Here is a 9296-nt window from a genome sequence, read left to right as displayed (position 1 = left end):
ACCCGCACGGTCAGGGCGGCCCAGGGCCTTCTGATGAGGCCGGGGAGAAGGGAGGAAAGGAGGGAGGGGGTCTCGGCACCGTCGCGCCTCCCGGCGGGCCCCGAACAAGGGGGGCTGGGCGCCGCGCCTGCACTCTCCTGGGGCAGCCGGGCGGTCTGCTCGGCGCTGCCTCTCTGCGTGCGGAGGGTGGGGGAAAGATGTCTCCCGTGCTGCTGCCTCCTGACCTCTAGGAGTGGTTTCCACTTTGAACTAGGTTCGGAGGGGGAGGTGAGATCCTCCACCCAGCGGAGAACAAAGTAAAGCCTCCGTCCCCCGGTATTGTTGCCCTGCACACGAGAAGAATGGGGTTCCAAGACTCTACTAAATTCCTGATATACATATAGACACACACTTTTATGCAATAGAAATATTTCTTACCCAACAAAATGGAAGAGGGTAATGGAAGTATATTCCTTTGATCTTCCAAACCTGCAGAATTTTAAGGGAAGGGTGTGGAGGAGGGACTGAAGCCTTATCGCAACCCAAATGGAGCATTATTGGACCTGTAAACTTGTATCTAATATTGATTTATATAGGGTAGGGACAGAAGATAAGTCATAGAATCACAGAATGGTTTGGGTTGCAAGGGACCTTAAAGGTCATCTAGTCCCAACCCCCCGCCCTGGGCAGGGACACCTTCCACTAGCCCAGGTTGCCCAAAGCTCCATCCAGCCTGGCCTTGAACCCTTCCAGGGAGGGGGCAGCCACAGTTTCTCTGGGCAGCCTGTGCCAGGGCCTCACCCCCCTCACAGGGAAGAAGGGTTTTATCTGTTGCTACTGCCCACTCACCCTATACCAAAGGGTGAGTCTTATTTCCTTAGTTGCTTCTTGTAGAAAGAAGGCCTGAGATCACAGCCGCTATCGTAGTCTTAGTGGAAAGAGGGAGAAAGTGTCTAGCACTTGCAAACTTCTTGTGATTCCAATGTTTTGTACTTCTGTGTGGTTCTGCAGGAGTGATAAGATGGTAGCCAAGGCCATACATACATACCATTTTTAGTTTGGGGGCCAGGAGTGGGTACTTCGGTACATGTGCACATTTCTCCTCAAGGAATGGGAGGAGGGGAGCCTGCATTCATCCTTCCGTGTTTAAATTTTTTGCTTTCCATTGATGATCCTCTTTTGTCCAGCCCTCCTGAAACATGAACTGACAGGTCTTATTAAACTGATGCAGACCAACATCTGTACTTTGCTTGTGGCCACCTAACCTAAGTTGAAAACTGTGTTAATAGCAAGACGTTTAACTAAACTAAAATTCTAATGATCAGGCAGATTAGTGCTTACATATGAACGTTCCTTGTGTGGTTGGTATCATGAACACATGATGGTATGGGATTACTTGTTCAAGTATGTACCTGTTTTGGGGAGCTGGAAATCCTACTGTAGATAGAATAGGACGCAAGTAATTTATGAGTTTCAGTTCTCCAAGATGTCTTATGTCACATTTTAATATATCTTTGAAGATACAAAGCAGTAGTTACAGAAACTGGAAAATGATGGGAAGTGGGCTGTATATCTGAGTGTTTGTGGCTCTTTACAAGATGAGCAGAGTTCTGCTTTGCAAGCTTATACTTTTGAACCCTCCCCATTATTTAAAGGATGTGAAGATTGAACAGCTAAGGTGTTTATGAAGCAGTCTATTGGTCTTTTGACTAATAACAAGCATTAAGAATGTCAGCCTATTATAAATAATGTGTCTGGGAGGTTGGCATTGAGGTCAAAAATAAAAAAGGTTCCCAAGCACCTGTTTAATTATTTGAAAAAACTGGGAAAAGCTTTCTTATTTAGACTATATTAAAAAATAAGTTGGAATTAAAACACTTGGAGATTTCCAGAACACATGTAGAGACGTTAGGCTCATCTTGAAGCTGAAATTGCCTGGGGAGTTCTTCTGTCTTGTGTTTCTGGTTGCGAAGAGTAACCTGGGGAAAAGGCATGGGTGGGAAGGATGTGCCTCACATCTGTGCTGCCTTGCTAGACTATGGAATGGAGTATGGCTGGGAGGACCAAGAGTGAAGATTTTTTTCTAAGTTTTTTTTTCCTTCTGGACATATGAGAACTAAAGAAGCACCTGTTGTCGGTGTTGGGTTTTTTGTTTTGTTTTTAAGAAAAAAAGTGCAGTTAAACTCCTGAGATGGAACACTGCATTTTTTGAACAGCACTGCTTTGAAAACCCAGTGACTGGACTGTGGTCTTGTGCCATGAGTCACTGATTTGGGTGTATGCAACCAGCTATTACCAGTGAGTGGAATTAGTGAGAACTAGAAGGGAGAATTAAAATAAAGTGTTTGACATGCTGTCTTGATCTGTACTCTCTTCTTTACTTTTGAAGTCATAGAAATAATGGTACAATATTCTGTAGGCTCTACTGTGTGTCTGCAGTGATATTTAGGGTTTGTATCCTCTCATTAGTCTGACATGCTAAAATAATTGGATTAGTCAAAATGGCAAATTAGGTAGAGAAGAAAATCATCAGGGAAGAGAAAGACCAAGAGTGTAATGAAGTATTTAGAGAATGAAAAGAGCAATATAGTTTAGCTTAACTTTAAAAAAAATATATGTCATTTCTTACATCAGATCTTCAGGTACTTTACAGTGGGAGTACTGTCCCCATTTTAAAGGTGAAGTGTGCCACATTTATTCAGTCTTGCAGAACTGGAAGAAAAAATCAAAGCTTTCTGGTTTCCTAGCTCAGTGCCTGCCCATGGTGGTCACTAGGCTGCTGGCTGGGAAACCGGGGGCTGAAGTGGATCCTGTATAAATGAGTTGTATCAGGTCTGCAAGGTGAAATTTAAATGCAGCTGTATAGAATATTTTCTAGAACTACCAGTTAAAATTATCACATGCAAATAGAAACAATTGCAAGCTGAAGCATGAAGGATGAGGCCAGGAGGCTTTGTGCTATTTCTGTGTAAAATGGAGGGGAAGTCATCGTTCTCCTGGGCGTTCAGAGAAATTTTTGCCACTGGTTGCAGTCTGAGAGATGAAGTGTTTTTGACCTTGGTGTAAATAGTTTTTCGGTCGCCTTCTAAGCTTGATCAGGGTTTGGACACAGCCTGTGACTTGTTTAGAGTGAGATTTTGGTGTCATTTTAAGTGTATTACTATCACTCCTTGTGAATTTTGCAGTCACTTAAAGCGGTGCCAAGGGCATGGGTATTAAACAGCCTCCTTCTTACTAGTTGTGAAGCCTGTAGGTCAAGGTGAAGGCATGCTGGCAGGGCAGTGATTAATAGGGCATGTATGTGAAGTCCATATGGTCCTCAGTCGTTGAGTGCTTCTGGCCATAGAGCACACAGGTTCTTACCAAAAACTGTCATGGTGGAAAACTGGGCTGTAGAGAATAGAAAGTTGAAGCCAGTGATGAATATGGCAGTGTTAGGGCTCACGGGATTGTGTTGTTTGCTGATCTTTTGTAAATCATGTAGGAGAAGCCAGCTGTGTTGACAAAAGTACCAGAGGATCTCGGAGCTCAGTTCAGTAAGTGGCTTTTGGTGATGAGTCTATAAATGTAGCAAGTCTCTTGTGTTCTGTAATTCAGGGGTTTGGAGGCCTTCAATGGCAACTGAGGCTCACCCACCCCTTGGTTATGGAGTCAACTCAGCTCTCAGCTTCCCTCTTCAGAGCAGGCTGCCAGCCTCTACCAGCTTGTCTTACTTAAGCCTGTACCTATTGCATAAGCCTCTGGGGATATTTACATAAAGCATAATTAAAAATCAGACATAACCTACCTCCTACAATGAGTAGAATTAATAGTTGAATGGCATGCACTCCAGATTGTTTCAGTACTTGGAGATTTTGTCTGGGACTTAATCTTTTTTTTCCTTCCCCCTGCTTCAATCCCCCAGTCCAAGGTCTCTGAATTTTTAAACTGGGTTTTGAATTCAGAGTAAATACTTAGGTAGTTTGTTTTAAATTGGCAGTGTAGTCTGTTAAAGTGGTTGCTATGTTAATGAACCTTCTCAACACTGTGCTGCTTCTTAAATGGAATATACAGTATATCTTTGACTTCTGAGGTTAAGATAATGCTTATACGTTTTAGTTTTCTGTATTATATTTGAAATAATGTAAATAGCAGCATTTTCTTGACCATAAGGAATCGGAATTCAAAAAGTTGATGCAAATTCAGATAGGTAATATTAAGCAGGAAAGCCTTTTTTCAGTTTAGCAGTTGATGTTTTTCTTATTTTGACTAGCTCTTTCAAAGTTGAGGAAGTATAAAGTGGAACAAAATGGAAAATTTTCTTGAAGAATTATTCACTGATTGGAAAATATTGAGGGATAATGGATTCAGGCTTTCAAGTATTCAAGTATTTCAAGTATTCAAGTATTGAGATGATGCTTAAGGATGCAGAGAGCTGGTTCATAGGGCGTTCATTTGTTCCCAGCCTTATTAGGCATCTAATACGTGGAAGAATCTTGGTAGGTGTCTCAGTAACCTTGAAAGTCTGGCCTGTGGTAGCCAGAAACAATCTGTCTAGTTATGGTTAATACTTATAATTCAGTAACACCTTTAAAATGAACTGATTTCTAAAGTTTCTTGCAGAACTCTAGTTTCTCTTCAGTGCAGTTTGACCCATTTGAGTACATGACCTAAAATAAATGTCAGCAACCATTTTCTAATGATAGGTGTAGACAGTAAAGATGTGAAATACTACTGTATAATTATATAAATATGTGGTGCAACCCCTTGGTAAGGGGAGATATACCAAATTTAGCAGAACATCCATATTTAGTTAAAAATTTGCACATAGATTTCACCAGTCAACTGGCTACGGTCTGGGCGGGGCAAAGGTTCATTTGAGCATTAAGACAAGGCGAGACCAAAGCTCAGGAATCACGAGGTTTTGTGTTCTGATTTAAATTGGGGCTACCCACCCCTCCCCTATGGACTTGATATTGGAATGCTCTCTGCTCTCCTTTCCTCATCTCGGAGGATCCTGAAATATAGCTGTAAGGATGGCTGGATGATGCTGTTGCAATATTGTCTTGTGCTTAGAGCTTAAACCATCCCTGTGAATTTCACTTAAAAGAAGGGTCGCTGTGGAGGGAAGGGGAATAGGAAGGCAGTTGTTCTTCTGTGCACACATGTGGCCTGGCCTTTAAAACTGGGAGCAGCAACATTACTGAATTGGCGTGCTTGTTGAAGGAGTTCTAAACTGGGGTTTAGACCCTGCAGGTGAGGAGGCTGTATAGCTTTGATCTTAGTAGGTCATTTTGAGTTCTTGTAACATGTATGAAGATTCTTTAGAAGTATTAAGCTGTTATTAGGGGGTTAAAGTGACTCTCAGATTTAAAACAGGCAAGTTTGACTTATATGAATAAAGGAACCTTTCTTATATTTGTTTCGCACTTAAAATTTTGTGAAGCAAGAAGAATAACTTCTACAGCTTGTTTGTGGACTAACAGGACTTGGTGTTTAAGTTAAACTCTGAAGCCTCAGTCTTCTGTAGGGTGCTTTCATTTTACTTCTGTGGATACTTTCTTTACTAATTGCAGCCCACATAGCATGCAGATGCTGTCTAAAGTTCTTGAGTAAAGATTATGTCCCTAATGGGAATGTCTGTGTGAGGAATGGAATACTGTAAGCAAAAGGTCAGAAATCTGTAATTTGTTCAAGTACTTTTGTAAATTTAGGAAGTTTTTGAAAAGTGCCTGGTCTCAGGGGTTATTGAACCATGCTGTCTTTGAGTAAGAGGGTTAAAAATGGGTACAGGGGAACTAATACTTGGATTTAAGTGTTTGTTTAGTTAGGATAATATGCTTGTCTGAGCTCTAACCTTTTAGTATACCTCATTAATAAAGAGTCTCTATTTTTTTCCACTGATAACTAGCTCTCTTTGTTGTGAAGGTGCAGAGGTTTCATTTTGAGTATTTTTGGAGGAATGCTGTGCAAGTGAAATTTATGGAAATGCATCCTATCAGAGGATAATGTCTTCCTTTCACTCTTGCAACTCATCACTTAGTATTTTCTTAGGCAACATTGATTATTTGAAAGCTTTATAAAATACTAGAAAACTTTCTCAGTTTTTTTTCAGTATTGTGCGTAGTCTGTTCAAATGCATATAGAAAACACTACCATAAAACATAAATAAAAGAATTGGTCTATGCTGGATCTTGTTACTTCTTAAATAATTTTAATGGGGTGAGACCACTTACTCATTTTTGCTTGTTTGCTTTTAAGAGTGAGTTGTGCGGATTTTTTTCAAACTTATTTTCATCTTTAGCTCTTCCAAAGCATCCCAGCATCCGAAAGAAGTGTGTCCTAGACTGAGAAAGGCTACTTGTGGTTGAGTTACTATGTTGTGTTTGTCAGAATGCTGGTGGTGAGTGAGGAGGAACATCTGTGGCTCTTCAGACCAGGGGAGGTTTTGAAAGTTACCTAACTGTATACTCATCCTGCAGGAAAAATTATTCCCTATTTGTCAAGTAAAAAACCTGATGTTTTACTCACTGATGAACAGTGGGCCAACTAAAAAGCACCTATCTGGTCATTTTAATGTTTCATGGGCATTAAGTTTCATAAGTTAGGTCCATAAGTTAGTCCCATTTGCCTTCAGTAAAACATAGATTACTGATTAACTAATATTATCTTCTAGGAAAATCGCTAATCCTGTTGAACTCTTCCCTTTCCAAAATCATGAATAAAACTAACAGTGTCATGTGACAGGTAGGTAGTAAATCAATTGTGTTTCAAATGAGGGGAAGAGAGATCAGCTTTCAGGGCTGAATGGTTCCTTTGGAGCCATGTTCCTCGATCATGGTGGCTTCAGAGCATCATCTGTTTGGAGCATGTGTTCATCCACAGTGGGACAAAGTAGCCAGGAAAAAAGGGAGTCTATGAAGTGGATGCTTAACATTTAGAATTTGTTAGGGTAAACTCAATACCTTATATAAATGTATATATTTCCATTGTTTTTCTAAAATGATTACATTTTAAAGCCCTTTTACAGCTATATCTTTTCATTGGTTCATATTCTAGATAGGGATTCCTGCTGTGTTATTTGTTATGATAGTTTCTTTTAAATGGCTGATGGATCAGTAGATACATTATGGTTTCTGCTGGTTTTGCATAGCAGAACATGCACAAAAATGTTTATACAGGCCTTGAAAAAATAGCTACCACTAGCCTTAGCTCTGAGAATAGCAAAAGCCCAGTATGATTTTCGGTTTGATACAAGCCTCTAGATAACTTTAATTAGTCAGTTTAAATGTTGAGACTCCTTTCTGTCTGAAACACATGGGTTGACCAGGGAACAAGTTTCTGAATTGCTAGACTGCGCTATGTTCATTGGATCCACTTGTATGATTTTTTTTATGCGCTGTGTCCCTTTGGATTAACAAGAGATCTTAAAAGGTTGTTCCCAAAAAGGTGGCTTAGAATACTTGCCATCTTGGATGAGTATCAGCAAACAAATGCATTTGTTCATCTTTTGTTTTGAAGTTTCCTCCACTTTGTTTTAATGCCTGTGATTTAATACTTGAGCAAGGATCCCACCCCAAAAGCCCTGGTTAAATTGATGAAAAAATTCTGGTTTATATTCTAATAAATCAGAATATTGAGTTACACCTGCTGTTTCTTGGTTTGAGGTGAGGAAGGAAGAGGGGCTATTTGTACAGGATTATTAGATAGAAAAAACAGGAGACACAAGGGAATCTTAGAGCATGTGGAGAATATAGAGCACTGAAAACATGGACTGTGATAGAATACATGAAAATAAGGAGTGATTACTGTAAATGATGCTTATTTTAGTAAGGTTTACTGATCTCCATTCATTGGTTTACTTCAATATGAAGACCATACATGTCAGGAACAGACAGCTGATTTACTGGGATTTGTGTGAGTTTTGAGTATGCTTCGGTTGTCAGTTCTAGTTCTGTAAATGGCAGCTCCTTGCTGGAAAAGATTCTCTTGTACATTGGGAAAACCTAGTCACAATTATTTTTGTTTATCAGACATTGAATATGTGATGGCTGCAGCCTGCTTTTTAACAGTTGGGTTTTTTTTTTCAGTAGTGACTGAAATGAGTAATGCTTTCTTTTCTGCTATACAGAGAAGCTTAACATTGCCAGCCTCTTATACCAAGAGGACTCAACCTTTCTGTTCTCTGGCTTAGTGTTACTGAGGGTTATCTGGGGATGCAGTTGTATTTTACAGGCTTATTGTTGTGGAACAGTGTTTTAATAAAAAAGAATTGGAGAATTGTTGTTTGTGGAAGAACTATAAATGAGACAGTTCTGTCCAGAGGTGTGTGATAAGGTGTAGTTTGTCGTATTCAAAACTAATTAAATTGGCATAAGGTTATCTAGTGTTAGTTGATTGCTTAAGAGAGAAATTAGGTAAGTGATTAAATTTGTGAACCGTATGACAGACACTTGCTCATGAATGCCTGCTTATGTGTTTGGTATTAGCACAGGAGAATTGAAAACCTGGGATAAACAATCTCTGGCACGGAAGTGTAGTTCAAGAAAACTCTTGATTTATTGTTTTACCTGCATGTTTCAAGTACTAGCCATAATTTTGAGAATTGATTTGGGGTGCCATGCTTGAGATCCTTTGATGGGGCCAGACTGAGCAGAGAGGAGCTGCCGTACATTTGTCAGGCCTCTGTCGTTGCTGGTTGTCTTGGCTATCGTTCTAGCCAGCTTGTGTTAACGCTGTGATTGGTTTGAGTGTGTGCTAACACATCAAGAACATACGGCATAGTTTTGTACATGAATGCCAGATTTAAGGACCACACTCTGTGTGTGAGAGGCACTTTCCTTGTCTCCAGTGACAAAGCAAAAACGTTGTGTCCACCTTTTTTTACACTGTATCTATAGCAGCATTTGCAAAATGAACCTGTGTTTTGAAATGAACTTATCACAACCCAGATCCTATAGCTGTTTGTTTCATAATCTGATGTTTTATATATTGGAATAAAGGCTGTCCCTTAGATACTTCTGCCTCAAGTTAGTCATCTTCCTATTGTAATTAGAGTTAAATAGATTTGCACCGCTCCTCTTCTCCACCCTCCCAATCTAATTTACTGCCTACAAAACTGTTGCGGTAGACTGCTAAGCTAAGGCAGTGTGCTGGTACTAACAGCAGAGGCTTAAATGTGGGGGACAGTTGGGTTTGTAGCCTTTCAGGGAGCTGATCTGATCTAATGATTTGTTATTCCCGGAAGAATGATGTTCCAATTTATCAGACCCATAAGTAAGCCCATGAAATTCAGTAAAGTGGTAGAAAATGATTTGCTCCATTCCCGCCCCCCCCCC

This window comes from Athene cunicularia (assembly GCF_003259725.1).
Source record: "Athene cunicularia isolate RWA chromosome 13 unlocalized genomic scaffold, athCun1 chr13_part1, whole genome shotgun sequence".
NCBI lineage: Eukaryota > Metazoa > Chordata > Aves > Strigiformes > Strigidae > Athene > Athene cunicularia.
Note: the sequence above shows the minus strand (reverse complement) of the source record.